Consider the following 27,731-nt stretch of genomic DNA (forward strand, 5'->3'; position numbering starts at 1 on the left):
TGATTTTACCATTGAACAGTGCCAAATGAAAAATGCGTGAAATATATTCTAAAAATAGCAAGATGGGTCAAGAGTATAATAATCGTAGTATACGCAGCTAGGTGAATTTATGGTGATGCCATCTTTCATATTTCATAATATATTCACTATGGACCCTAAAATTTCCATGTGTTTGAACACTTTATTTATCCATATTTTATTACCACTGTAAACATAATTATCACAGCATCTTCATGCTGAAAGTGATTGATAGATTTTGTTACTTGCTTGTCAGGATGTTCATGTTCTTTGCATTCAGCAATCACACCAACCCAGAGACTGATGACTGTGCTAGCCTATTAATAAAAGTCTATTACAGTACATTGATGCTACTCCTCTCAAACAATATTAATGCAAGCCCTGCGGCAAAAGGCATATTTTTAACTTGCAACAATACAATGATGCCTATTTTGTCACAGTTATTAACCCTTTTATGTTTTTCTCCAACTGTCCATTCTTAGCCATGAAGAACAATCACAAAGTCTTCTCACCTGTTATTTTCCATTGTTTTAAAAAGATGTTGTTCACCCAGCCCAAGATTTCAAGTGATCAGTGATTTTCAGTACCTATATTTGAAGCTGATGAAATTGAGACAGTATAAAGCACATGTGATTTTATGAAATGTTGAGCAGTTACCTTTTAGAAGTAAAAGAAACACAAGCTGACAGCTCAGAAGCTGAAGGACTCAAGACCAGTCATTGATCCTAAAGATCTCAGCTATTAGAGCTCAACTAGCAGCAGGCAATGCATGAAAGATATTTATTCATATAATACGAGATAGCAAAGCAAAATAATAACTAAAAAAAGGTGAAAATACCTTGAACATGTTCAAACTCCTAAATTCAATACGCTGGCAGAGCTGGTTTTTGCTGGTTAACAAGCAGGACAGTGTATTTTCCTATAAATGCTGCTCTAGGATGAACTTGTTGCCTTCTGTCATTGGAATTTTGGCTTGATTCAAAGATACTCAAACTGAAGTGTGTTGATCCTGCTAAAAAAGCCAAATTATTAACAGTTAAGATACTTTTGCTACTTCAAGATATAGAGGTGGGGTAAAAAAATCAGCCTGCAAGTGAGGAAAACAAATGATAAGACATATTGATCTTTTCATAACAACTTTTTTTTGTTTTTTTTCAACAGAACTTGCATAAGTCTATACTAATAGAACTTCCACAGTATTTTAAAAAGACAAACTCAGAAAACTACAGACCTCCTGACTCTGTCCAACAAAATACTTACAAAACATTTAACCTACAGCATAAGAACAATACCTTTTAGTTTTCTTTGGTGAAGATAATTATCTTGCAGCTGTTAAGCATGTGCTTAGTTGTTTCATTATAAAACACTGCAAGGTTTTTATATCAGTTTTTTTTTGTGTGCAAAATACATGCAATTTCCATAGAATCTAGGTTCAGCGATCACAATCTGAATTATCATGCTTAGATACTCAGTCTGCACAAAAGACTGGTGCTCTACTGACTCTAACTGGTCTTATAACCCAGTGTAGATACGGCCTCTGGACCGCAAACAGTGCTGTTAGTCCTAACAGCTCTCAAAGGCTTGGAGCTCAGTCAGAGAGGCTGTGCTGGATTTAGTGGTAATGGCTGAAGAGGTTACCTCTCCCAGCTGTCTGCAGAAAGCCCCCACCAGAAGCTGAAACAGAGCCATCAGAAAGCAACATGGTCCAACCCTCATCCATACAGCTCAGAGCCAGCACATTAATTTTAACTGCCAATGGACTGCAAACTGTGACAGTTGATAAACTGGCACTTGCTTGCATCTGCTGCTGCCACTAGCAGGGTGCAGTACTGTGGCAAAGTGGCAGGGTAGACACTAAGGGTGGTAACCCCTTCCTGCACCCCAACAAAATTAATAGCACTTGTTTGCCAAAGCCCTAATCTGCTTAGAGTCGAATGATATGTTGGAAGAAGCAACTCCATTTAACTTTGTTTGGGTGGGGGGGAATAGAGAGAGGATTTTCTACATTTCGTGAGGCAGTAAATGGGAAAGAAGTTCTGTATATACAGTACGCCTTGTAATTTTAATTTGCATTGCCCCCTCTCAGTGAATAAATCTTGTTAAACCTTATCCTCTCAGAGACCATCTGGATGAAAACTATTCAGGAAACGTCACCGTTGGTACAAGAACTTAAATCTCACCATAAATCTCAGCATGTCAAAGCCAAGCATGCATGCCTTAAAGAAACTCTGCAGCTGTGACTCACTCAGAGTTGCAGACATGTGTGTGCAAATGGTGCCTCCCAAGAAACACACTGCTATATTTCAGTAACTCTTAAAAACAACTGAAAGCAAACTTGAGGATTTTCTCATTTTCAGATATCTTTGACCTCTTTTATATAAAAGAAACAAAATACTTAAACAACAGCTACAAAAAATTTACTACTCTATTAGAACTGTACGGGCTCAAATGATCTCCACCCTCGTCCTTTGTCTACTTCTCCTCTCTTCCAAGGTACATGTGCTAATGCCGCAAGCTATGCTCAAACCCCTGTATAGTTAGACACCTGCCTTCCTGGCAAATTTCTTTATGGTAACAGAGTATGAGCAGGTTGGCCTTTTAAATGCAAGATATGGTCAAAAGAGCTTTGATATAAGCTCAGTGAGAACACTACTCTTATCGAACAGTAGATATTTTCCTCCTCTCCACCCCAAACCTTGTATAAAGATTTTTCCAGAAAAGGATTTCATATTTAATTCACCGATTTCAAAATCTGGCAAAACATAATGCAAAACTTACTATATAAGGCAATGCATCCAGTAAGTAAAAAAATTAAAAAGTAACTAGAAGAATTAATCAAGGCTCAATGCTTTGACCAAAACATTTTCAGGGTGAATGCAGGCTTGGTGAAACAGAAGGTTCTGCAAGTTTGCTTCATTTTCACCACTGATTTCCATAAAGAAACAAAACCCAAAATGTTTGAAAATGACTGAGATGATACATGTTTGGTAATTAGGGAAAAAAAAAAAATTCCTAAAAAAAAAACTGAAAAGGAGATTGTTTAGAAAAATTTTTCAAGTAAGACAAAATTCTCTTAAACATAGGTAAGTCCTAAATAGAGCATTTTGTTTGCATTTAAGCAAAATACTTTACTTGACTGAAACTGGTTTTTTTACTTTTTTTTTTTTTTTTTAGTTTTCTGAATTCTGATTTTTTTTTCCACCTTAAAACTGCCACAGAGCTTAACAGTCAGCTACTTTTGCACAATAAAAGGAATTCAGAATTGATTAGATGTGCCAGATGGAAATAAGTTTCATTGGCCCAAGCAATGGGATATTTTGGATATATATCAATGTATCCCGGTTGATGAGCAGAGCTTTCTCCAGTAGCTGTGGAGATCTCCTGATGAGTAAGCTGAGATCACTAGACCTCAGTCTTGAATTCAATACCGGTGATCCTGGTTAATTTTTAGCTGGAAACTGCAGTTCCGTGAAGCTGCTGAATACCACTGCAAAGCATCTCAGCTCCCGTCACAAGAGCAGACACAACACTTGTTTGCTAATGCAGGTTCTTGCTTGATGATCTACAGGAAAGAAAAAATCAATTACCCTTAAAGGTAATGTGGGTAATGTGTACTATCCAGAAATGCAAAGCCTGTCCTGGTGGCTCCCTGCAAAGTAATCCATCCGTTCCCCACAAGTGCAGAGACACTTATTACTAAGAATTACCAGCCTCTCACTGCAGAAGCAATGTTACTGGGGGCTCAATAAATGGGCTTCAGCATATGGTCATCTAAGAACCACAGAAACAACCAGTCATGTCCCGACAAAGAAACATTTGCTAGCTCAGCATGATGATCAGCAATGTTTTGTTGTCGTGCAAGGTGTATTGTTTCTTCTTTTTAAAGCTATACCCCATACTGGGCTCTAATTCCTCCCACATGACTTTCTACACCAAACTGGGGAGCTAAATTAGGAAGGGGTACCGTTTTAGTCTGCCTGCATAATCAATGGATGGAGACACATGGACCGAATTGCCCTCTGGAGGTGCATATCACTTTCCAGCATCAATGGGAGAGCTTTGGGTGATTAGGTACTAAATTAGGTGCCTCAGTTCTACGCTTAAAGTCAGGTGGCTCAAATTCAGGAGCAACTATGCTGCTTCTTCCATCCTAAACTGGTGCATTCTGTTGCTACATGTTGCAAAACAAATGTCAAATACTAACAGGTTTGGTGGAAGCTGTAACAGCTAGTATAGAAGTTAGTGCTTTGGAGCTAAGCCTAGGGTAGGACAGAAATCCAGCTGACTGTTTTGTATGTCCTTTAACTTCACTCCTTCAACTATACAGTGCAGCATAACTGGACATATCGTGTGAGATTATTTTCACTTTTCTTGGAAGCTTCACCTAGAACTGGCCACTACTGGAAGCAAGACAGCAAATTTGCTAGGCCAACTTGCTGCTCTGGTACAGTAAATCAGTTGTTCCTATGGCAAGTAGTGTGTGTGTATATGTGTATATATATATAGATATAGATATAATTTTTTTCCTTCAATGCACAGTACAAGGAAAGCATGACTCAAGCTGAGTTTCACAGGTGAAGTTCAGATGAGTTCAGATCTGTTCAAGCCCTCTCAGTGTTCCCATATGCTTGACTCAACTCCAAATATTTAATTGTCAGTTCCAAGCAAAAACTTCCAAAGAAGCAGCAGAGGATGGGATTTGTGAACTCTGCTTTCCAGCACTAAGCACTTGAGCACTTTTTTTTTTAATAATCTGTCATTTGTACTTTTTCATACTAAAGGTGACAGTCTAATTCACATATGACCAACACCCATAAATCATGTTGGGGGGAGGAAATATTCATAAATCCATATCAAACAGCACCCAAATTATGACAAATGACATGGCAGTCATAAAATTGCACAAGCACAACTCACCAAGTCATTAATTTCATGGCCGTGGAAAATAAACAGACACATTTTTTTCGCAGCCCTAATAAATTTTAAAAAACTCAAAGAATGGTCCATCTGCTTCGAATAATTTTTAATTTCCTATTCTGTCTCGTTCCCATTAGCTATTCCACTGAGATATTTGCTAAATTCTTTCATTTGCCTCCTCCCATCTGTATTCAATTACTCTATTCCCAAATAGAGTTAGTTTTTCTTTCTCCTAAGCACAGTACAAAATATCCCCACCTGTACCTTAAAGCAAATGTTATGTGTGTTTTATTATCTGTTAGACTCTATGAGTCATTCTAACTCGATTGCCTGTGCTGAAAGACTTGGAGGGCAATCTGATTTTGATGTTTTCTGGCTTTGGTGAAAAACACCTGCCTGATTCTCATAGCTAATCTATTAACTTGGTAAATGCCTCAACAGATGTTCTAGAATCAGCTAGGGATCAGGGTCTGTCCTCGTGACAGCGTCTGCTTGTAAGCTTGAAATATTTAAATGTTCAGAGATCAGAGGCCAATGATGTGTTTTGGGTACAAGCTTTCACTAAATCATATTTTTTCAGTCAGTCCCTGGAGTGCAATCCACATACAATAAGTGGCTGGAGCATTCTGACTGAGCAGGCCAACAATACAGGCCTCCTTGAACTTTGAAGGGACATGAATTTCAAGGCAGCATTGGCTTCTTTTATTGAAAAATGGAACAAATTTTAAACTGTGCTGAAGCTGTTCCCTTTTAAGCTACAAGTATTTTTTCCAGTTCCTTTCCTTTCTGCCTAATGAAACCCATTAAGAAAGCATAAGCCTTGGCTTTGAGACCTGCCTTTCCAAGGATAACTTGACGTCTCTGAGGAACCTGTTCTAAGCTGTCATCCTCTTTTGGGTCAATGCTGTTCTGCATGATTCACTTACTGTGTGCCCAATCCTCCACTTTGTTATGTTGGTTTTAAGCCAGGGTTGCTCCACTGACTCTAAGCCATTTCAGTCTATGATAGCCCCCAAGGCTGCACAGGCTGGCTGAGACCACTGGAGCAGAGCAATCCCTTGAGAAGGCTTTACTCCTCTCATAGGAAGGGTGGGAGAGATGCATGACATCAGTGTCAAGCCCATTTAAATTCCCATTTTGCAGGTTAAGGCAGTTTTCTATCCAGATAGCACCACAAATGAGAAAAGAAAGACTCACCACGCATGGCCACTGCTGCTCCATCTCTGCTTTCAGAAATGGTTCCTTGTCAATCAAAGCTGGACCTGAGCAGCTAAAAATGTTTATTACTTTTGTGAGCATTTATATCATCTTGATTCTTGTAAGAAATGCTCAGGCTTGTAACAAAACATCCCAAATGACTCAATTTGAAGCCGCATGCTTCACTGGAAAAAATTTGTCAATGACATCACATGAAAGGCAGGAAAACTAGAAATCAGGACACTTTCTCTGATCTTCACTCACCACGTGATGCCGGTCGCTTCACTTATCCTTTGTTTATTTTCACTTCTTTATCTGCTAAATAGGCTTTATCAATGCAAACTTACTTTACTGCTTTGAAGCTTAATTAGTTAATGTTTGTAGAGAGTTTTGAGATCAATACGGTATTATTACTAATGTACTCAAAATCTCATCTCTGCTGCTATTTGCTTTTGGAGGCTTGACAAGAAGGCTTTCACTGTTCCATGTCTTCAGCAATCCTCAGAAGCAGATCTGCTGTTAGAGCTCTCATATGAGTGATCAGCAGATGGAGTTGGAGGAGTGAGAAGGAAAATGACTGATTCATACTGTTATTGCTGTTACACATGCTGCATTCTAGAAGACAAAATAGGAAAGATGAAGGGAGGGTTGAAAACAAATACTTAAGCATTTAAAGGAAGACACTGAAAGTACAGAGAACTGCTCATATGTTACCTAAAGTAATGGCATTTTTCAAAAGCATCCTTTTGGTGTAGCCATCTTGTTAGCCTTCAAGCCTGAAGAGTTGGAGAAAGATTCTAAATGTGAGAGGAAGAAGAAGGAAAGAAAGGGTCACTGGAAACAGTGTTCTCATCTGAGGATCTATGACAAGAAGCTTCATTAAGGAATTGACCATAGTTTACCTAACAGGAACAGTTTCTTTCTCCAGTTTTCAGGCTGTATCTGTGCTGAAATCAAATCTACTACTCTCCTGCCACCGAGAGATTAAAAAATGGAACTCGTTACTTGAAGATACAATAACAAAGTTTGATTTTTCAAGTATAATCCCTGCAAAATTCTCTTTATAAATTAGGCAGATAAGTACACTTGCTTTTCACTTCTTGTCTGTTTTGACACTTTTAAAGTGGTATCTTTTTCAAAAAAAAAAAAAAAAGAAAAGAAAAGAAAAAAAAAACAATGGGCCACATCCTGGTTCAGCCTTGCTGGCACAAGAGATGCCTTGATGTGAAGAACTAGCTAGGGACTGTACTGGCAAGAGAGAATGTCTGGATAAATGAGAGCCAACAAAGCCAATTTTAACCAACGTGCCTCTGTGCATGTAGAAAACCTGGCACCAGAGATAGAAGTGACATGATAGGACAAGGGCTAATGGTTTTAAACTAAGATAGGGGAGAGATTGAGGCTAGACATGAGGAAGAAATTTTTTACAATGAGGGTGGTAAAACACTAGAACAGGTTGCCCAGAGGGGTGGTGAATGTGCCATCCCTGGAAACATTCAAGGACAGGCTGCCTCTGAGCAACCTGATCTGGGTGAAGATGTCCCTGCTCATTGCAGATAGGTTGGAGTAGATGACCTTAAAAGGTCTCTTCCAACCCAAACTATTCTATGATTCTATGATCAGTGCACATTCCACAGGAACAAAACAGGGCATATATAAACTTTTCCTTATAGCATGTGCGAGACTGGTATCTCCAGACTCAAGCATGGTTGCACGTCTACACTACTCTTCTGCAAAGATTAAGATGTTGGTTCAGGATCCTCTCTAATCTAATCTAGAGAATATTTTAAAATCTGCATTCTACACATATTTTCTTCAGTAAACATTTGAAAAAAACTACCTTCCAGATTAACACAAGAAAGAATACATTTTTCATACCAGATACATGCAGTTCCACTGACACAAGCTATGTTGCATTTGTAGATCCTTCGGTACAAAAAGAGATACATACCTTATAAACCAAGAACAATTAAATACGATGTTATTATAGCCGTCCACAGCAGAGGGTGCTAAGACTAAAGAGAACTGACCATAGAGTTAACATCTGAGGCAATGGGAGCAGATTTACAGCAAGCAGGAGATGGAGGTTTGTTGATTAGCGGAGTAATAAAAACGATGGTTGACTCTTCATGAATGCTACCTGTTGGTTTTTCTGAAATTCAGGCTTTTCGGAAGAGAGGACGTACAACATCCAGAGCAGAAAACGATGCATAGTTTCTTGAATCAATTTTTTTTTTCTCAGAAATTGAATCTTAAGCTCATACTAATAAAAACAAATCTGATCAAACAAACAAGCAGACAGTGAATGTTTTCCTATGCTCTGCCTTCTTTCCACCCAGAAGTCTTTCAATCAGCCTCAAGAAGATACACTTATCTCATGCCAAAAGCAGCCTTAAATAAGTAAGAGTGGAAAATTCAGAAATACTTCTGCCAGCGAAACTGGCTTTTACTTCAATGAAAATGAGGTATTTGACTGATAGCTCAGCTTCTATTGTGTTTCAGTGAAAACACATACTTGAATTTAGAGCTGGGTAATGACATTATTGCATTAAGCTTGTTATTTGAAAACAGACAAACTGCTCCAGAAATATTCTGCTACCAGACACATATGTTTGGCTTCATTTCTTCAGAGATGACTGAACATGTCATCAGTGCACCCTCCCTATACCTACTTACCCACCACTTTTCACAGACTATTAAATTTGCTTGTGGGGCAGGATGAAGCAAAAGAGGGGAAGAGGCAAGAGGTTGAATACCAACAGCTCTGAAGTATGTGTCCAAGAGCCTGGAAAGCTCGCAAGTTTGAAAAGGGACTATCAAGTCTTTGGCTGGTGAGTTAAGCTGAACTCTGAGCAGGAGCAAGTGAAAACTTTTACCCTTTGGTGAAATGTAGTGTCCTCTATCAGTTGTTCTCCATCTTCCCCACACGAAGCAAGTTCACCTTGATTCTTTGCTCCTTCACCTACACCTCTGCAGAAAGCAGGCTTGCCTCCCATTGAGCCCAGGAACAGCAATTGGGATTCTCTCTTTAAAACACATAGGAAGCTGTCATCCTTCATTATCAGCTCTCTGGCCTGCAAGACCTGAACCAAAATCAGACAAAAGTCAGAGGAAGGAGTAACTTTGTAATGGGAATCACAACAGCAAACTTGACTGCTTCAAGATGTAGCTCTAGAAGTTCACCTGTGACAGCAGACGTGATGTCCATTCCAGATCCACGTTCCTGTGTGCAATAACTAGATTGCGTATCAACCTATAATAGTGAAAGGCTAAGAGCCAGGGGGACAAAATACCTTCTCCCTGCATATCACAGATGTGTTTCTCTAGGTCAGGACCCCACCACACAAGCCCAGCAATGCAGATAAAACTTACAGCTGCCATCCGTGCAGTTCCCATGGTGGGACTTTTCACCAACAGTAAGTTCAATGCAAATATCAAACAAACAACTCATAAAAGTAGTTTGTTTTATTAGACAAAAACAAACAAAACTTATTACAGGAATCAGAAATCCACGGTGGCTTTCTGCTTGCTGGTTTTGACATCAAGGGAACTTTTGATTTACACCAGAGCGAGTAGAAATCAGACATGGGGAGAGAATAGTTGGTTTAACAGTTTACTTAAAAGTACAGGATACTCACACTGGAGAAAGCCAAGAGGGAGAGGGGAAGGCTGAAAGACTGCCTCACAGAAGAAAGCCCACAGAAACCATGGCTGGCAACTTGTTGGGAATCTAAGCTTTGGCCATCAAAGAAACTGAGGTGGCTCCCCACAGACATCTACTAGTTTCAATGGAAGCTACAAGGCTAAACAGGCATTTTGCTCATCGGCATTTTGAGGAATCTGGACTTTATCATTCTGGTGTAACCTAACACCTTTGTGCCTGAAGTCTCAGGTTTAAATCTGATAGGAAGATGAGAGAAATCTGGTTACTGACAATAACCCAAAAAGAAAAGCACAGTAATGCCCACATAGAGCATATACGCAAGTCCTCAGGGCAGAATTCCTGTTATGATTAGCAACATAACTCTGAGATTAATTCAACCACTATCCAATTACATGTTCTCTTTTCCTTCTCTTCCTCTCCAAGTTACCACTCTTACTGGGCAAGAGTACTCACTCAAGAGTGAAGTCAAGTAATGAACAAAATGCAGTGAAAGTTGGTTTACATCTCTTCTCATACCTTTCATGCAGCTCCCTCCACCTTAAAATTCAGGGGAATAAAGACCAGGTTTTCTATGCAGACAATGAGAAGGATATGCATTGAATGTCACTTCTATAGGAGAGCAAAGGAGAGACTGAAATAAACCCATGAAAGGAAATGCACCACATTCTTCCACCCTCTACCCCAACAAATCCAATTAAACTTGCCAAGATACACACACGCCATCAATCATTCCAGATCCTATCTGTCCTATCAATATTTCACCAGCATTTCGCTCTCTTATTTTCCAGGACTATGCACACTCCATACAGCATGCACCCGTTGTTCCCCATGCTCCTTCCTTGCCCCTTTTTAAGCAGTCACAAGAAGCCACATTCTTTTCTTCCCTCCACATTATGCTACACCAAGCTAGCTGGTTAGCTGGCATGGCAGAGCTGCTTTGTTTTCCACTGATAGTTTGTGGATTTGGGGGTTTTTTTTAGTTTTTTTGGTGGGTTTTTTTGTTTGGTTTTTTGTTTGTTTGCTTGGTGAGGTTTGTTTGGTTTTTTTGTTTGGTTGGTTGGTTTTTTACAACAGGAAAATGCATGATGAAAAATGTGTCTGTTTATGTACTATTGCTTATTGGGAAACACTGCTTTCCTATTGTGGTGGTTTCATTTTAAAGAGCTTAAGGAAAATGGACTTAAAAACATAGAAATTTTCTGGTAATATACAACATTGGAAGTCTCCCAGAGAGCTTATCTACCTGACACGGGTGTTCTTAAAGTTTGCCCCAGACATGATACCATTATCAAAATAGCTTTGGTAATTTGAACTTCTGTTGTTATGCAGGTTGCAGGGTTCTGGCTTCAGAACAGAACTAAGTTTCCTTAACAAGCAAGGGAGATGCACAATGGCTTTTTCATTCGGTGTTTCCTGTGCAGGACTGAGGGCGCTCTCAGGGCTGCCCTTAAGCCACAGACATATACAGTAACTCACTTTCAAAGATGAGACTTATTTTGGGTGCACTGGAAAGACCACAGCCATACCTTGTGCCAGTATAATAATGAGTCTGTCAGCTTTCTCTTCAAACTCTTCTGTGATGTCACCAAGGGAAATGTATAGAAACCTAATCTCATTGAGGATTTCACTAATTGTTGGGCTGCCTTTACTGACACTACAGGCAGTGACCTAAACTGGCTCCAAAAGAATGACTGGGCTTTCAAGCAGACAGCAGCTATTCCAGCTGAGCAATCTGTCGATACGAATTTTACCCTCTCCCAGTGTTTCCATGTCTTGAAATGCTTGAGTGCTGAGTGGATTCCCAGCTTGAAGGTAAGCTCCTGCTGTGAGCTCCTATTCCATCCCTTGACTTTTTTTTTTTTTCTAAAAGGTCTAAAGAGCTGATATTGCAGCCTAATGTCTGCACATGATGACTTAAGCACACAAATGAAATAGCACAAAAATACACATGCTAGTGACCACTGTGTCTGCTGGCACAACCACCAACCAATAGAGACAAGTCGTGAAACTTGATATACCGGGTTCTGAATAGATATGCCTAAGTTCCAGTGATCTGCCTGTACTCTCCCTCAAATCCAAATAGAAACTGGAAATGGTTAGATCTTTTGTTTTCTCTCTTTTGCAAAGGAGATTTTTTGGGTCTAAACGTGCTCTTCGGTCTTCAAAGTCTCACCTCCTGTTGTCAAATACACTCCTAAAAAGTGTCTCTTGACATGACTGCCCTAACCCCCAATGAAAGGTCAAGTTCTCTCTGCACAAAATGTGAATTCTAAGATTATAAAGCTTCTCACACTTCCAGTAAAAACAAAAAAAAGCCAAAAAAAAAAAAAAAACAAACAAACAAACAAAAAAAAACCAAAAACCAAACCCACACACACAAAAAAAAAACCACAACAAAAACAGAGGGGGAAAAAAAGAGATAAAGACTATACGGACTCATGGTTTATATGTATCTTTTTTAGACAGAATTAATTTAAACATTAACTTTTCATCGTCGGTTTTATTCAATTATCAGGGAATGCTGAGCTTCCAGTAGCAGGAGAAAGTTCACCTGGATAGCATAACTTCATCTACCATCATGGTGAGAACTAACAAGTACACTCCTTTGGAGGACTTTCTTCTGCTTCTCCTGCTGAGACCTATCACACAGTCCTCTGGGGTTCACAGGAAAACCTGGCTGATCACGCCTTGAAAGCACAGGGAAGGCCAACTACATGTAGGACACTACAGCTTCCTCAGACAGCAGACACCTTGCGAACCATTTGAGAGTGAGCTGAGATTAATAAGCTGGATAGACAGATAGCCTTGTTATTCAAACAGTTCTCTATCTCCTTTCATAATAGCATTCTCACTGCAGATCTACACTTGGGAGAGCCCCAATCCCTCATCTGAAAGGGACTTTCTCCAGTTTAGAGCTTCTTCAAAGCAAAGCTCCCCCAAAATACAAAGGGAGCTGTGCAATATTGCATCCAGGCTGAAAAGGGGAAAACTTTGCTCTGCAAAGCTGCGGCTTTAATATAGAACTCAAGGTTTTGAAAACCAGTTTCTAGACAGCACATCCTGGGATGCTATTTCTTTCCTGAGCCTCTCAGTATTCTCTGCTTTCTTAACTCTTTGAGAAACTTCCCTACACCAGGCAGAAATCCAGATTTTGAGGGGACAGAGAAAGAAAAGGGGAAAAAGATAATTGCTCCCCTGGGCAATTATCTATCCTGTGAATAATGAGTGTTTACTCCCACTCGTAACAAGGCTAATATCTGCTAATACAAACACTGCTTCGTGTGAACAGCCCAACTGGGAAGAACCAAAGCCAAAGGGAACTTCTGAATGAGTCACAGCCAGAACTGGCCACAGAGCACCTGTAAAATATTGACTGCAATGTGATCTGTTTCCTATATTTGGTGAGCAATGTATAATTTCCACATAAATTGGGAAATTATTTTTATGACCGAAAAGAAGTCACGGTTGTGGAGGCATGCAGTCTGAGCGCTACTTGTTTATCCCTGGTAACACAAAATCAGCTGACTTGGGGATGCCTGGAGGCCTCCAGGGCACTAGTAAACACAGCATCAAATGACTCCAGTACAGCCTTTTCAGAGAAAGAGGTTTAACATGGAATAATGCTGTGAGTCACCCTGTAGATGGATTTATGTGCAGTGTTTGTGGGCAACAAGTGCAAAAAAAAGAGCTGAAGAGCAGTCAAGAATGTAGCTGGCAAGGTGCTAATATGTGATTCTAACAAGGAAATTACAGTTTTTCTCAGCCATGCTTTTGGTAAGGGGTCACTTGATGCAACCTGTGGAATTTCTTTGCAGTGACGCATCTTGCATACTGTTCTTGGGAATGCAATGGGCAAAGCTCCCAGGGGACGATTAATTAAAGTAGCTACCACATGTTTACCTGTCTGTTTATCTGATGGTAGAAACCATGTGTACACACAGAGCAATTTTGACCTTCATTTATAGCTGGGTCACTTGCTTTCTACTGCACAGGTGATGTTAAGGGGTAAAAATCACAGCTAAATGGAGTAAAGCTCCCTCTGTTTGTCCTAGAAGAGAACATGAGCACTGATGCACTCAGCAGAACAGACCTGGTCTTATAGGAATCTTGCATTCTAATATTTGTCATAACACTTACCCCCAGCACGTGGGGAGAGCAAGCCAACAACAAGAACAAAAAGGGTCCTTAAAACCAACACCCTGAACAGGGAACAAATTGAACTTGCCAACAGGGAGTTCACAGGAGATCCTGTCTCCTAACTTCCCATTCCTCTTTGCAATTTAGAAAGATATCTTCCCAGACTTTGACTTCAGCAGCTGCCATTTGAAGTCACAGCCTTGAGTATGAAGGTTGGAATTATGATCTCATTTTTTCAGAAATGAGGAAGGGCTGCAGCCTTTTATTCTAGAAGAGTACATGTTCCCTTTTAATACAGCAGCCTAGATGTTAGGCTCTACCTTGAACCTGTCTTCTGAGAAAGCCTATCGTTGTTAGTGCAGTGAATGGGCACATAAACACTTAGTCTGTGCATCTGGGTAGACTTAGTTATAAGCAAGGACCTGAATTGGTCAGCAATCTCAACATCAAGAAGCTCTATGGTCCTTTGATAACACTAACATCAATTAATTTTATGTGTCTTCAGAACTGGGTGACAGCAAATACATTTTTGAGAATCTAAGCAGTTTGTCACTTAGATCACTTGGCGAAATTGCCTTGTCCTCCTTTCATTTCATCTTTCCCAATGAGCTTCAGAAGCTACCATCCCTTTCCATGCCTCCTATTAATTCTTTGTGCACTTAACCAGTCTGCTACACTGTAGGTGCCATTTTAAAGTTTTGATCTTAATTGGCATCACTACCAGGTACATGCTTCATATGCCTCTGGGTCAAAAGAGGAGACGATGCTCCAGCAGATTTATTCTGATTGCTTTGCCTGCTCCATCACACCACTCACTACCTGAATGCCCATCCTCACTTGTACAATTTCTAGTAGTCAGAATATGAGCAACACCTGCATATCTTATGGGGAAACAGCCAGTTTCCCTTTATTCGACTTTGAATGAGTGGGGCAACGTATTCCTCTCTCAATTATTTAATCAAACTGAAACTGCTTTCTGACATAGCACCTGGACAAGCTGCCATTTATCAAATGAACAAAAACCCCTGATGAATCAACCATTCTCTCCCTTCCTTCTATTTTCTGGCACTGTTGTTGCAAATTAGGTGCAGTTGGCAGAGTGTGCTTTCTGGTAAATCTTAGACTACTTCGTCAGATCTTGTTTTTTCAAGTCACTTATCCCTGAGTGGGAAACTATTCCAAATTTGTGAGTGTCAACTGAGATGTGGGGAAAGACTTTGATGTGTTTCTAAAGCTCAACACTAGAAAAATATGAATAGATATTCCCTTGTGCTACAAGGGCTGTTCCTGGCAATGCTGTGGATTCACTGTTCTTAGTCTGAGAAGCAACTAGTGCATTTTTAGGAATGAAGCAAAGCCATAAAATTTAGACCTAAAGGTTGTCAACATGAAAAGTTTTGGACACGGTTGGTCCATTAGTAATAAAGAGGTTTAAAAAGATTGCTTACAGTTAGCGGGATGAGGCTTCACAGACAGACTTTCAAACCATTCCAGTACCAGGTGTTACAGATGGATTTTCAGAAGCTGTAAATTTTTAGGATCTAGGATTCATATTTGCAAAAGATAATAAATTCAGACTTGAACCTAACTCTGCATTTTCTCTATAGGAGCATGTGTGGACATGGAGTGGGTTTGGAATGGTTCATTCAAAAGATGGCAGCCAGATGCAGTCTGTGTCTGACCTTTGCATTAGGCAGGTATTCAGATCAAATGCGTAGTTTCAGAGCTGCCTCGGGCTGGCTATCTTTCCACAAATTAACTGATTTTTCAAAGGTGGTGTTCTGGAAAATATTAATTTGAATCCATGTGTGCCGCTACTATTGTGTTATGAAAGACACCTAGAGAAAAGGCCTCAGATGAGGGAGTTACAACCATCAGCCAAGAGGCTGATAATGCACCTAGGTACCAGTCTCTAGCATAATGTTTTCTGTCAGCTTCCCAATTTAACGGTTTGTTTTACTAAAAAGACATAACACTCCCTGTCACCCCTCCACCAATCCAAACATTGAATTATTTGGAAATACTTAGGCTGGTGTTCTGTGTCTGGGAGGACACCTGCACCTGAATATCTACATGTAGCAACAAAAATATTTATCTTCTAGAAATACAATGTATATTTTTAAGCTATATTTTAAAATGCACACACAGTTTCCTTTAATGAAAGATGGTGAAGTAAGATTCAACAAAGGAGTCAACACAAACTAGGAAATGGAGATAAACAGACACTTACCAAAAAACTTGATGGAACAATAAAGCAGCCAACTGCATTGAAGTCACGTCTTCATGCTAAATTCGGTCCAGGCACTCAGAGTGTTTGTTCCAACATTTTCATACAGACCTATGGAACTGACAGCACCAACGTTCTTCCATTAGCAAGGCAAACAAGTCCATGTGATGGGAAAATCTTTCCCTCTTAACTCCTCCTCGAAATGTCTACTGACAAGGATAAGGTATAAAATGTGATTTTTATGGCTTTACTTCATACTTAGATGCTAATACTGGGTTTACCATTTCTTTCCTCCAAATTAAATATGAATCTCTTTACAAAGCTCAGCCTGAGTGAAATCACTCTTAATGCTGTTTTTTTTCGCTTGTGTGAAGTAAATAAATGGTTGGTTTCCCATTTCAGAGCCGTGGCTGTGCAGTTTTGTGGGTAAGGGCAGTGCCTTGCGATCAGCTGTGAATACTGTGATTAATAAAATTTTAGCTGATTAAAACCACTCTTCAACAGTTTGTGTTGCAGTCATCTGGCCTGAAAGATCTATTAGGACTGCTCCTGAGTTGCGAGTGAAATCACTACTTGAGTAAGTCACAAACATCACAGTTAAGTACCTCAGCTTCACAAAATACTGCAAGATAGAGGATGCCAAAGACATCCATCACATTTCTTAAATATTTAGATCACCTGTATTGAAAGAGATGGTGAACCCTGCAACCTCACACTTTTAACTAGGAAGGAAAAGTTGCAATTTTGTTTTGAAAAAAAATGTATTGTTACTTCTCTGACAAGAGCAAGAGAATACCTCAAGGCTTTGAAAGAACTAACCCAAACTGGGGTTGAGGCCAGATGTATTTTGTATCGCTTGTTTTTTCTCTTGAAAACAAACCACACACATATCCGTTGTAGGACAAAGGCAGACTCAAACAGCAGTTAGGCAATATTCTCTTCCAGAAGTCACTGCAGACATACACAATGCTCAGTTCTTGGGGTATGATTTTATCCTTACACTAGTCTTCAGAAAAGCACTGAACAAATTCTTCGTTAACTTCCACATAAGGTAAAGTAACATAACACATGCTTATTTAAAGTTGAAAAGCTATAGCACATTCACAAAATCAATTTTCAGTCTACAGAAAAAAAGCATCATGTGAAAACACCTGCTACAAATATGTCTTTCTATTGCAAAGATATGGCCCTTGTGATATCGGGTTAACAAAGGTAGGCCTAATCTGTTAATTTGAAAAGAGCCTCAAAATTCTATCAGCAGTAAAGCCAGCTTTTTGGGACATGATCCAAATTAACTACACTGAATGCTAACTTTCCTTCTGTAACACCAAAACATTCAAGTTAATATATCATAATGTGAAACCACAACATTAAAACATGCGCAAAAAGGAAAAATAATCAGGAAAACGTCAAGATTTTGAGAGCAACATTGACTCTTCACTATGACATGTCCTATATATTTTTAGCCAGACAACAGAAATTCCATCTGAAAAAAATCTGTAGAAGAATGAACTTCAGCTTTTCCAAATTCTAAAAAAGTTACATTTCTCATCCTTAGTACTGTTTATAAAGAAAGGAATGCAGAAAGATAATGTCACCAGAAGGCAGTGAAAGGGTTAGTGTTTTGAACATTATGTGTGTTATGTAGATAGATACTATCTATTCCTTCTCAGCATGAATTATATCACCAAGTTTGTGACCTAACCACGTGTTGTTGCTAAGTAATACCCAGTCACAAGATCTCCTATAATCCATACTATTTGCCATTTTACTAGAGATGTGCCATGGTCGGTTTGCTAACATTATACCCATGTTCCCACACTGAGCAATAAAAACTCCTATCTGCCAGTAGGGATGGTGAATTCAGGTATTGTAAGATAAATTACTAGAATCTTTAAAAATAAATAAATAAAAATAAAAGAAAAGAAAAAAAAAGAAAAAAAAGGTTTGTCTGAAAAAAAAAAAAAAAAGGTTCTGTCTGCAACAAGTCTTAATATCTTCTTCTTGGCATAAGTCCACCCAGTATTGATGACATGCACTTGGGTCCTTCATTATATGTGACAGCCTCTCATGCCATAAAGAACATTATTTTTGAAGGGGAGAAGAAAAACTGATCTTCCTTCTTGCAAAGAAAGTCTTGGAAAGGTAATCAAATTGCTAGGGCTGAGCAGACCAAGGCAGAGAGGGTTGTTGCATATGTATAAATTTCTGGATTTATTCTTGGCTTTAAGGAATCAGTCCTGTTTGACATAGCAGCCAAAATCTTATGCTCTGATGGAGAATATAGTGATCATCATAGACAGAAATGGGTCACGTCTGGGGAAAAGAACAAAAAATATGGTTTCCTGAGCCACTCAAGAGTACCCAGATCATCTCTGCAAGCTCGCAGGCTGACAGGACACTTAAACCAGTAAAAAAAAAATGCAGGAAAATCTCTCTTAAAACACCAGGTCTTGATGGCTTTTATCACAAAACATGATCCCTTCTCCTTTTTGTTCCTTCTCTTAGGAACGTCTGGAGCATGGTTTGTCCACAGTCCATCACTGTAATGTGTGGGGACAGAAAAACAGCTGTGCTTCACCAGAACAAGGCCTGACTTAGCCCCTTGTGCAGCCCTCTGACAAGGGGCAATTACATGTGCCTTGGGAAGAGCATAATCACGAGAAGAACACGGGTGCGCATGCATATAAAACCAGTAAACCATGGTATATTCTCTCAACATCTAACACATTGGGTTCCAAAGGATTTCTCAAGTCAGAAGAGTACTTGCAGATCTTTGCACACAGTTCTTATATGAGTTTCTCTTGCTGCCATGTGGAAGTGCCTCAAAAGTGACACCCAGAGATTAACTACGCCCATGAGAAGGGAAGAGGAAAGAAAGGCAAGCTATTACCCTAAACAAGGACTGCAAAATCATCAAAACCCATCTGTCTTTATCACCACCCGACAGCTGCTAGAATTTGAAGGACTTGATTCCTGCAGGGAATTTAGGTCTCTGTAGACAGCACAAACTCCTCTCAATTTCCCTAGAAAGAAAGATGAGGGGGCAGCAGAAAACCCTCAAGTAACCTGGAAAGGTCTAGCGACCTCAAAAACTAAAGAAGGTTTTCTTTACATCCGTTTTGACAAGAGCTATGAAGTGCAGGTAACCTGGAGCTAGCACTAGCAAAAGGTTGAAGTCAACTACTTCTGAGGCACCTCTCAGAGGTGGTGGACAAGGGCAGTTCTGAAACAGCACAAAGGGGCACAAAGGACAGAAAGGAGTTTGTGGCCGGAAAAGCTTATGGCAGTCAGCTATAGCACTAAAGACAGTGGCATGGATGGTGCTGTCCTTCTCAGGTGCCATCAGAAGACTATGCCAAAGCAAAATAACCTCCTCTTTCAAAGGCATGTAGCTCATCCACTGTAAATGTTAAAAATCAAGAACAGAAACCATACTGAGGCTAAGATATCCATACTTCTTCCTATCTTGATTATCCTCATTCACTTTTGCAATAGCAAAATTCAAGTAGCAACCCTGGCTATTACCCATGCCCTGAGCAGTTCTCAGAAACCAGGTGGATTTTTTTTAACATGTCATTTGAAGGTGATGAAATGCCCCGATGATGAAGTGACACATGGTGCAGGAACAACAATATGAAGCACCAGCTGAAAACGTTTCTTCCCTTAGGGTCTGGTTCTGCAACTCTTAACACTGAATCACATAATCAGTAAGAGTCTCTATTCACAGCAGAGTCACCCAGTGAGATTAATGCCCGTGCAGGAACCTGCCCTGGCTGAATGCCACTTTCTAGGACTTAAAAATTTGCTTGTGATGCACTGTGAAAGCTAGCACTTACAGATAATCTTCCTGTCATTTCTACAGGTAGCATGTCAAGTCCTGCCCTTAAATATCTAGTTTATGTACAGTTCAAGTCAATGCAAACCGCAGGTGATCTATCTCTTCCTAATATAAGATCTAAAGAATTTGGTTCATCCCATGTAACACAGAGAGGACCAACTTCTTTCAGACTTTACAGATCTCCTTTTTCTCCTAAAATGAACAAACTACTGTTGCAATACCCATAATAAACGGTAACAATCAGTCTCTGACTGCACACCAACAACATTTATTTTCATTTCTCTGGGATGTAGTGTGGCAAAAGCTGTGGATTTGATAAACACCTTCAGAACATGTTATGGAATTGCTCCTCTTGATCTAAAATGTGAAAACCAAGCATCAGTCAACATAAAAGAATGTGATATAGCATAGAGCAGAATAATGGTTCTAACGCATATGGTATTGTGAGAAATTATTTTCTGCAACAGCCAAGCATGACAATGAACAGAAGACAAATGAATTTCCTGCACTGCCTCAGTAAGGGTTCCCTGTCCTGTAAAGGCTTATATAGAACAAACTGACAAAATCACCTAGTATTACCTAATCTGATCAGCATTGTATGTGACAGATAAAACATCTGTTTAAAGAAAATAAAATGTACTTATCCATGGCTCAGATACTGAACAAAACCAGATCAAGTAGTGGGAAACCTTTCTCAAAAAAAAATTCACAAATCTTGCAAAAAGTTCTCAAACAATTTATGGTAGTTCAGAGACATGTAACTCCTCACATTTTCTATCGACAAGCATGCCATAGTTAATTTAAATGTTCTAACTTTGTGCTACATAGAGAAAGGATTGGTGTGTAATTTTGAAACTAAAATAATCTGGAAAAGATATAGGTGAGATGGGAGGTATTCAGAATAATATCTGTCAAGAAAAAAAAATTCCATTGTTGATCTATCAAGAGGAAAGATACTTTAAGCATCGTCGTGTTCTCTTTATCTGAAAAGAAAGTTTGTATCAATGGATTTTAAAATGCTTCTTCAAATTCAAAATTAAATTGTCGTCTACAAAACCAACATTATGGATTTCAATAACTGGTGGTTGTAAACAGCAAAAAACCAGCAGGTATACACATAGGAGAAAATGTGAATTTTAAGTGAGATGAAATGCTCATCAATGAGATTCCACTGAAACATCAATTATTATCAGTAAAACTAACAAAAAACTCATGTATCTTCCCAAAATATGTAAATTTTATCTTTAATCTTCTTCATTATCAAAGTCTGAACATCTCCTTCTCTTTCAGAATTTGTTGCCTGGATCTTAAAATGTTATAAGAGGTTGCTTCAATTTTGGTGACAGAAGAGCAGAAAACTTTAAGCTGTGCATACAGACAGGAGATTCAGAGAGAGAGGACAGGGTGGTCCAGGGGGAACAGCCTGGGAGCCGAGATGGGGAATCACTCTGGTGATAAGGGGGATGTGGTAGATGATAGGAAGGTGCTCCAATTAGGGTGTAGGTGTGACAGCATCAGGGTGATGAGAGGAAAAGTACTTTACCAGAGATGCTTGAAATCAACTGGAAGGGACAATTCAGTCAGTCAGAACAATGCTCATTATACAAGTTTTGCAGGCACAGGGTCTTTGTTTTTCTAGCTGGATGCAACAGGCACTGCATTCATGTGGCTGAAACACGTCTGACATAGGAGGCTGCATGGGAAGCCAGGGGTACACCTAGCCACAAGTTGCCCGAACCCTCTCCTGCTGCAAGCCCAGGGGTCTGCTAAGATAGCCACAAACCACAGTTCTGCCTACTGTGCAATGGTCATAGTTTGGGATGCAGCATGATTGCAGTAACACTCAGACATCTGCTCCAGTTGCCTCAAAAATCAACTGTGTGATTTAATCAGGATCTGCTAACATGAATCTAGCAGCTCCCTTCATGTTAAAAATAAGAAAATAATCATGCCCTCCGCTTAGCTAAGGACTAAGGACTCTTGCTGAGCTAGTACCTTCAGCAGGACTGTTATGTACCACTCAGCTGTGATGCAAATATCCTTTAACCACGACCTCCTTCAGGCAGCAGGCCTCCTTTCATCCACAAGCACAGCTACAGTCCCACAGAAACACAACCCAGAACACCTCTGTAACTGAGGATCTTTGGCTTCTCATAAGATACAGCTCTTTTAAAGGTTCCACCCTGGGAAAGGGCATAGGATCTTTTTCAAAGGCTCATCACCTTACTGCCTGATAAAAGATTTCTGACTGGCAATCCTACCCAATAGAACTCCCCATGGTTTTTTGGACTACTTACACTCATTCCCTAATATATCTACAGCTAATACTGGAAAGATGCAGATAAATCAACTTAAAAGAGACCAAAACTAAAATTGCATTAGATACACAAAAATTTCTGAGGGAAACAGCATTTTTTTCTTTTTCAACAGAAGTTTTACATGCCACCTATAATCAGTGCAAGAGACTGGTGCCTGGAGAGGGCGATTTAGAAGAATCATTTAGATACAGTGAAGTTTTCACTCTGGAAAATCTCTTCCTCCACTAACGGTATAAAGAGCCTGGGAAAAAACAGGGAATGAAAGCACAACAGAAGACTCTCTCCTCACAAGACAGTCTTCCAGGTATCACAACAACTTGCCCAGAGAGAGCAGACTCAGGAGGCAGACCAAAATCTGAATGATAATTATGCTTAACTTTCTCCAATTCTTTCCCTGAAGCTTTTTAACAGCAGAAGAGGTAGACAAATGAGTTTATGTATTGAAATTCTTGGTAAATAGCATGCAGAGAGAGGAGGGAACCTGGATTAAATTATTAGAAACAATGAAAATTCTTTTTGGGTAAATTTGAAAGGAAAATGTATGCTCTGCTCCACTCAGGAGGATCTGCTTATTGTCATGTATGCCATGAGTTTGCCAGCACACTTCTTTACTTTTGTAACAAAATAGCTTTGTGAATATCCTGGTCTCTAAAGGCAGATGTGAGGAGGACTAGGAATCCTTCAGTTCAGAGTTCGACCCATCTGATCAAACCCATTCGCTTCTCTTCAGCAGCAGCAAAGTGTTGCTGCTGCATTGTCTCAGGTCCTGTACATCAACTCTAATCTTCCTCCTGTTTAATCTTTCCCTGGATTTTTAGTCTGGACAGATCATTCTGTTCTACTTGAAGATTCACACACTCTCGTGCAACTGTTTTATTTCACTCCTCGCTCAGCAAGCTGTGCAACAAAAGCCAGAGAAGAAGAGTGAGCTCTGTGCACTGTCAGTGCTACATAGTTCTGACTATTATTTCCGCCTGATGGCTTTGGTTTTATCCAAGGATTATTCAGTTTGGGAATAATGGGAGATTTACATGCTTGCACACAGGTCAAATGACAGTCACAATGCACATGTGTTGCAATTTCTTCACCTGCATCCTGGCAACTGTTATTTTAAAGCTTCCCTAACTGGCCACGGCAGAAATTACTGTTTCAATCCTTCTGTTTGCAGATGTATGCTGATGTCCTCCTGATGTTCCAGTGAGATATTGCTTAGTCCCTGTTTTTTTGCTTTGATATTGCATGATAAATTGTTTCAAATAAAATCAGATTAGCTTTTCTAAAGAGCAATTATTAAATATGCCGAATAGGTCACTCAAACTCAAATTACTTGAAAAATCAAAATTTTTCCACGCAGTCATTTCTTCAACCAAGACTGTTATCATGCAATTTCAAGTTTTAGACAAACTCAAGCAAATGAACATCAACTATAACACCTTCCTCTCTGACCATAGGAACACCTAAAAATGCTTTGCCATTGTTCCTGGCATTCCTAAAGGTTTCAGTAACTAGTTGGAAATATTATAAGGAAAGTAAACAGAGAACTATGCTGATTTTTACTGCATAAAAAGGCAAAATAAAAACAACATGAATTTCACCACCTGCCCTGTAACAAAACAGGGAAAGAAATGACAGTTTTGCAGCTTCCTGTGACTGGCTGAAATAGAGCTGTGAATTGTGAATGTAAATAATGAGAAGAGAGTGTATGGAAAACACACTCTCTTATTGATCAAGTCATTAATTTTTAATGGTGATGTACATATAGGCAAGCTAAGGAAGCTTACTGGCACCTAATTTAATTTTAAAGTTTATCTAAGTTTCCTAAAACCATATACTACCACCTAGAAAAATATGAAAGTAAGCAAAGGATTCTCCATCACTTCTTGTGTCTTTGGGATTGAGCATCTGCTTAAAGATACTCACAGTCACATGTGATCAGGCCTAATGCCTGCAACATCAACAAACTCTCTAGTATGAGTTACACAGGGGTAAAAATTGAAAGAGTAAAGTGGCCTCTTTGACAGTTCATATGTAGCAATGGGTGTGTGGGGAGAGGACAGAAAACAATTCTAGGATTCTGTGAGGGACATGGTTTAGAATGAGCTTGGCTGTGCTAGGTTGACAGTTAGACTTGATGATCTTAAAGATCTTTTCCATCCAAAACGGTTCTATGAATTCGTGATAATCAGAATGGGGTTCCTAAATGCATTTAGCAGAAGCAACAGTGTAATGGACACTCGAAGTCCATCAGCTGCACACCAGCAAGGAGCAACTCTTCAGTTTACTTCAGGATCTCACCACTGGTCACAGCATAAAGGTAGGTCTCACCTCTGGAATCCTTCCCTCAGCTCTTTACCCCTTCTGAGACTTCCTAGGGATGCAGGGTGCATGCTGAGAGACAAGCCTTTAGAACAGGAGCTTTAAAACAGAGCCTATTCAGTGACAGTAACAGATCAGATAGCTTTTTGTTTGCTTAATTTTAACAAAGAAGAGCTCCATCATAAATCTTCACTTCAAATTTGATTGCTTTATAATATATCATACTGTGATGCAACTGGCATCTGTACTTGGCTCCTATTTGGTGATGCCATATGGTACAATTAGAAATGGAGACAGAGAGTGCCATTTAAATAAGTTAAGCTTCATTCATCCACGATTAAACCATCCTCATTCATCTGCATGCATTCGAGATCCTAATTTAAGCTCAAAAGAGATTCCCAGTTGATGTTGCGTATATATTTTGTATTTTTTAAACCCTGAATCACTAAGCTGGACTTTGTGTAACTTGTTAGGTTTTTTTCTTAATATAACAAGATGGTTTTGCACTCTCTTGCAGGGTTAGCCGGATTAGGAAGTTGCGTGCAGTTTCCAATAGCTCACATTCTCAAAGCAAGCCAGACCTCTTTTATACATTGCTTGCCTCCTACTGGGAGATCTACACAATTGAAATAAACTTTGTCTTGTCATACCGACATTCTAGCTATGGCACAAAATAAACCTGCAGGTTATCAATAAAGGATTTTTAATTGGCAAGGCTGTTTATTTATTTATGAAAGAACATAAGTGAGTCCTAGAATGCCTTCTTTCCCAGAAGGTTAGGGGTTGCATACAACTCACAAATCTTTCTTGATAATCCTTTCCTTGAACCAGAAATTATATTGTGCTTTTGTTCTTTCATGCCTAAAACTGACCAAACGGGCAATGATTTATTAAGCTAGAGTCTTGAGTCTCCTGCCGCACAAACCACTTAGTAACAGTAATGGCTATGAAACAGATCACGCATTCTAAGATAGGCTATAATTTGTGTTAAAGAAACTTGTCTGTTTCAATTACCAAATCTAATTTGCAAAGCCATATAAAGGGTTATGAAGTAAAAAGAAACAAAGCAACTAGACTTTAGGTGGTAATGTTATGTGTTACACATACACACAGAGTAGAAGAGAAAACAAGAATATGGAATGGACCCAAAAGATAAAAACCAAATGCTTTCACATGACATTAAGCAGACCCTTGCAAACATGTAGCATTCTTCCAGTCTACAGTTTTGCATCCTGAGTTTCTGTTTAGAAACAATGGGAGGTAAAGTCCATCACATACTTTTATACAGTTCCTGACTGAAAGACTGAAGATGATGCATTTCTCAAAGGACTGGCTCTAGGTTGTAAACGAAGTACCACACATTTTTAAATGTTGATTAAGCACATAATAAATTTGAATTTTAGTCTAATTGATTTCCATTTACATCCAAGGTTATATACCTTACAGAATAATTGAAGTTGATGTTTAAAAGGTTTTTGTTTGGTTGGTTTGTTGAGTTTTTTTCCACAGAATGCATAAAAAATAATTCACCATTTTCAAATTAATGTAGTTTTTCCAGCTACTCCAAATTAATTTGAATATACCAATTCATAAAAAAAAAAAAATCACTTTAGTGACATCTCTGGAAAAGATTGAAGCAACCTTAATGTTACTTTTCATAGGTTAACAATCTAATATTTTGCTTTGAAACAACAAATAACAGAAGATATTATCTGTTATGCCCATTGCAGTCAATTCCACTGGCTACTTATTATAGAGAAGAAAAGGGAGACTGGAAGAGGCTCTTTTGGAAGTTTCTGTAACAAAGCTATACATTGGCAGCAAACACCACAATAGCTTTATGATTTTCTTATCTCGTGTGATCACGCAGTTAGGAGTTGGGAATATTAACTGGGAAGAAACAAATGGAAAGGCAGAAAGCCAGAGTGAAAGAACTGAGTGGATCAAAGTGGAAGATGCAAGGGACAGGCATGGCTGAGGTGCAGAGGGTGAGGAGAAATCTCAGCAAGTTCCTGGCCAGCAGAGGCTGGCACTGGACAGAAACAGGCTCAGGGGGACAGTCCCAGACAGAAGTGAACACCCTCATGACAGGGGGACACTTGCCAGGCTAATTTGGCACGTTTTAAGTGTGAAGGGGCCACTTACTTCCCACCACTGCAATCAATTAAGTTTCATCAGATGATTTCAATATCCAGAATCAAGAATTTCTATCCAACTTTAGTCTTGTATAATATTTGCCTGTTCTCGAGAATGAGAGAACTAGATTTAAGTCTCAGTCACACATGTATCAGGCTGGCAGGTCAGGTGGGAATTTCTTTAATTTGCAAGTTTGCAGTTACAATATGTGCCTAAGAAAAGTGAGATGCTGTACATTTCTGCCCATGACCACAATCTCCTTTTGTGATAACTCCAAGCACAATGCTTCAGTTACCTTTATTTCAGCTTGTTCTGTAAAGCAATTACAGTAATATTTGCTCACTTTGAGGGTATTGCAAAGGGATGCTGGAGGTTGCAACACAAGTTTTGATTCCTAGACTGCAGCTATTACTTGTTGAAATTATTATTATGTAGCAATTGATTCAGACCTAGCAAGTTTCTATGAGAAAACTGAGAGACTACCAAGCCATTTTATTCACCTTTGAATTATTTGAGAGGGATTGATGCAGATTTATTCTAAATGGAGAGAGATAAAGGAAAGGAAGAGGTTGGAGATGGGGCACCTGTGACCACAACGCAGCACTGAACACTGCAATAACTGATCCTACCCATGGATGACAAAGCCCCACAGGATAATATGCACGAAGACACAAGCTTGAAAACAGATGTACACACTAGCACCCACCTAACAGCTACACACTTAAAATACTGACATTATTTTCCTATTTTAATCACATTCATCTCCACTGTTCATTCAGCACCCTGAACTGAGGTATTGTTTTAATATCTTTTATAGCAGCTACTTTTTAGAAATCATCCTGCATTCCTCACAACACATTCTTTCAAAGCAGCACTCTAAAACACTCTATTGCTGGATAAACACTCTAAGCACTCTATTGCTGGATAAAATTAAATGGTTTTGCCAAGATAAAAAGAAAT

General features: G+C 39.3%; 1 long non-coding RNA gene across 1 annotated transcript; it reads right to left on the reverse strand.

The window, feature by feature from the left end:
- Window positions 1-944: 944 nt before the first annotated feature.
- LOC139828496 (uncharacterized) lies at window positions 945-6,926 on the reverse strand. Its single transcript, XR_011740173.1, has 4 exons — window positions 6,847-6,926; window positions 6,133-6,747; window positions 3,447-3,580; window positions 945-1,030 (listed from the first exon to the last, which is right to left on the reverse strand). It is a non-coding gene; the product is annotated as an uncharacterized lncRNA (long non-coding RNA).
- Window positions 6,927-27,731: the final 20,805 nt, after the last annotated feature.

This window comes from Patagioenas fasciata, chromosome 8 (assembly GCF_037038585.1).
Source record: "Patagioenas fasciata isolate bPatFas1 chromosome 8, bPatFas1.hap1, whole genome shotgun sequence".
In the NCBI taxonomy this organism is placed as follows: Eukaryota; Metazoa; Chordata; class Aves; order Columbiformes; family Columbidae; genus Patagioenas; species Patagioenas fasciata.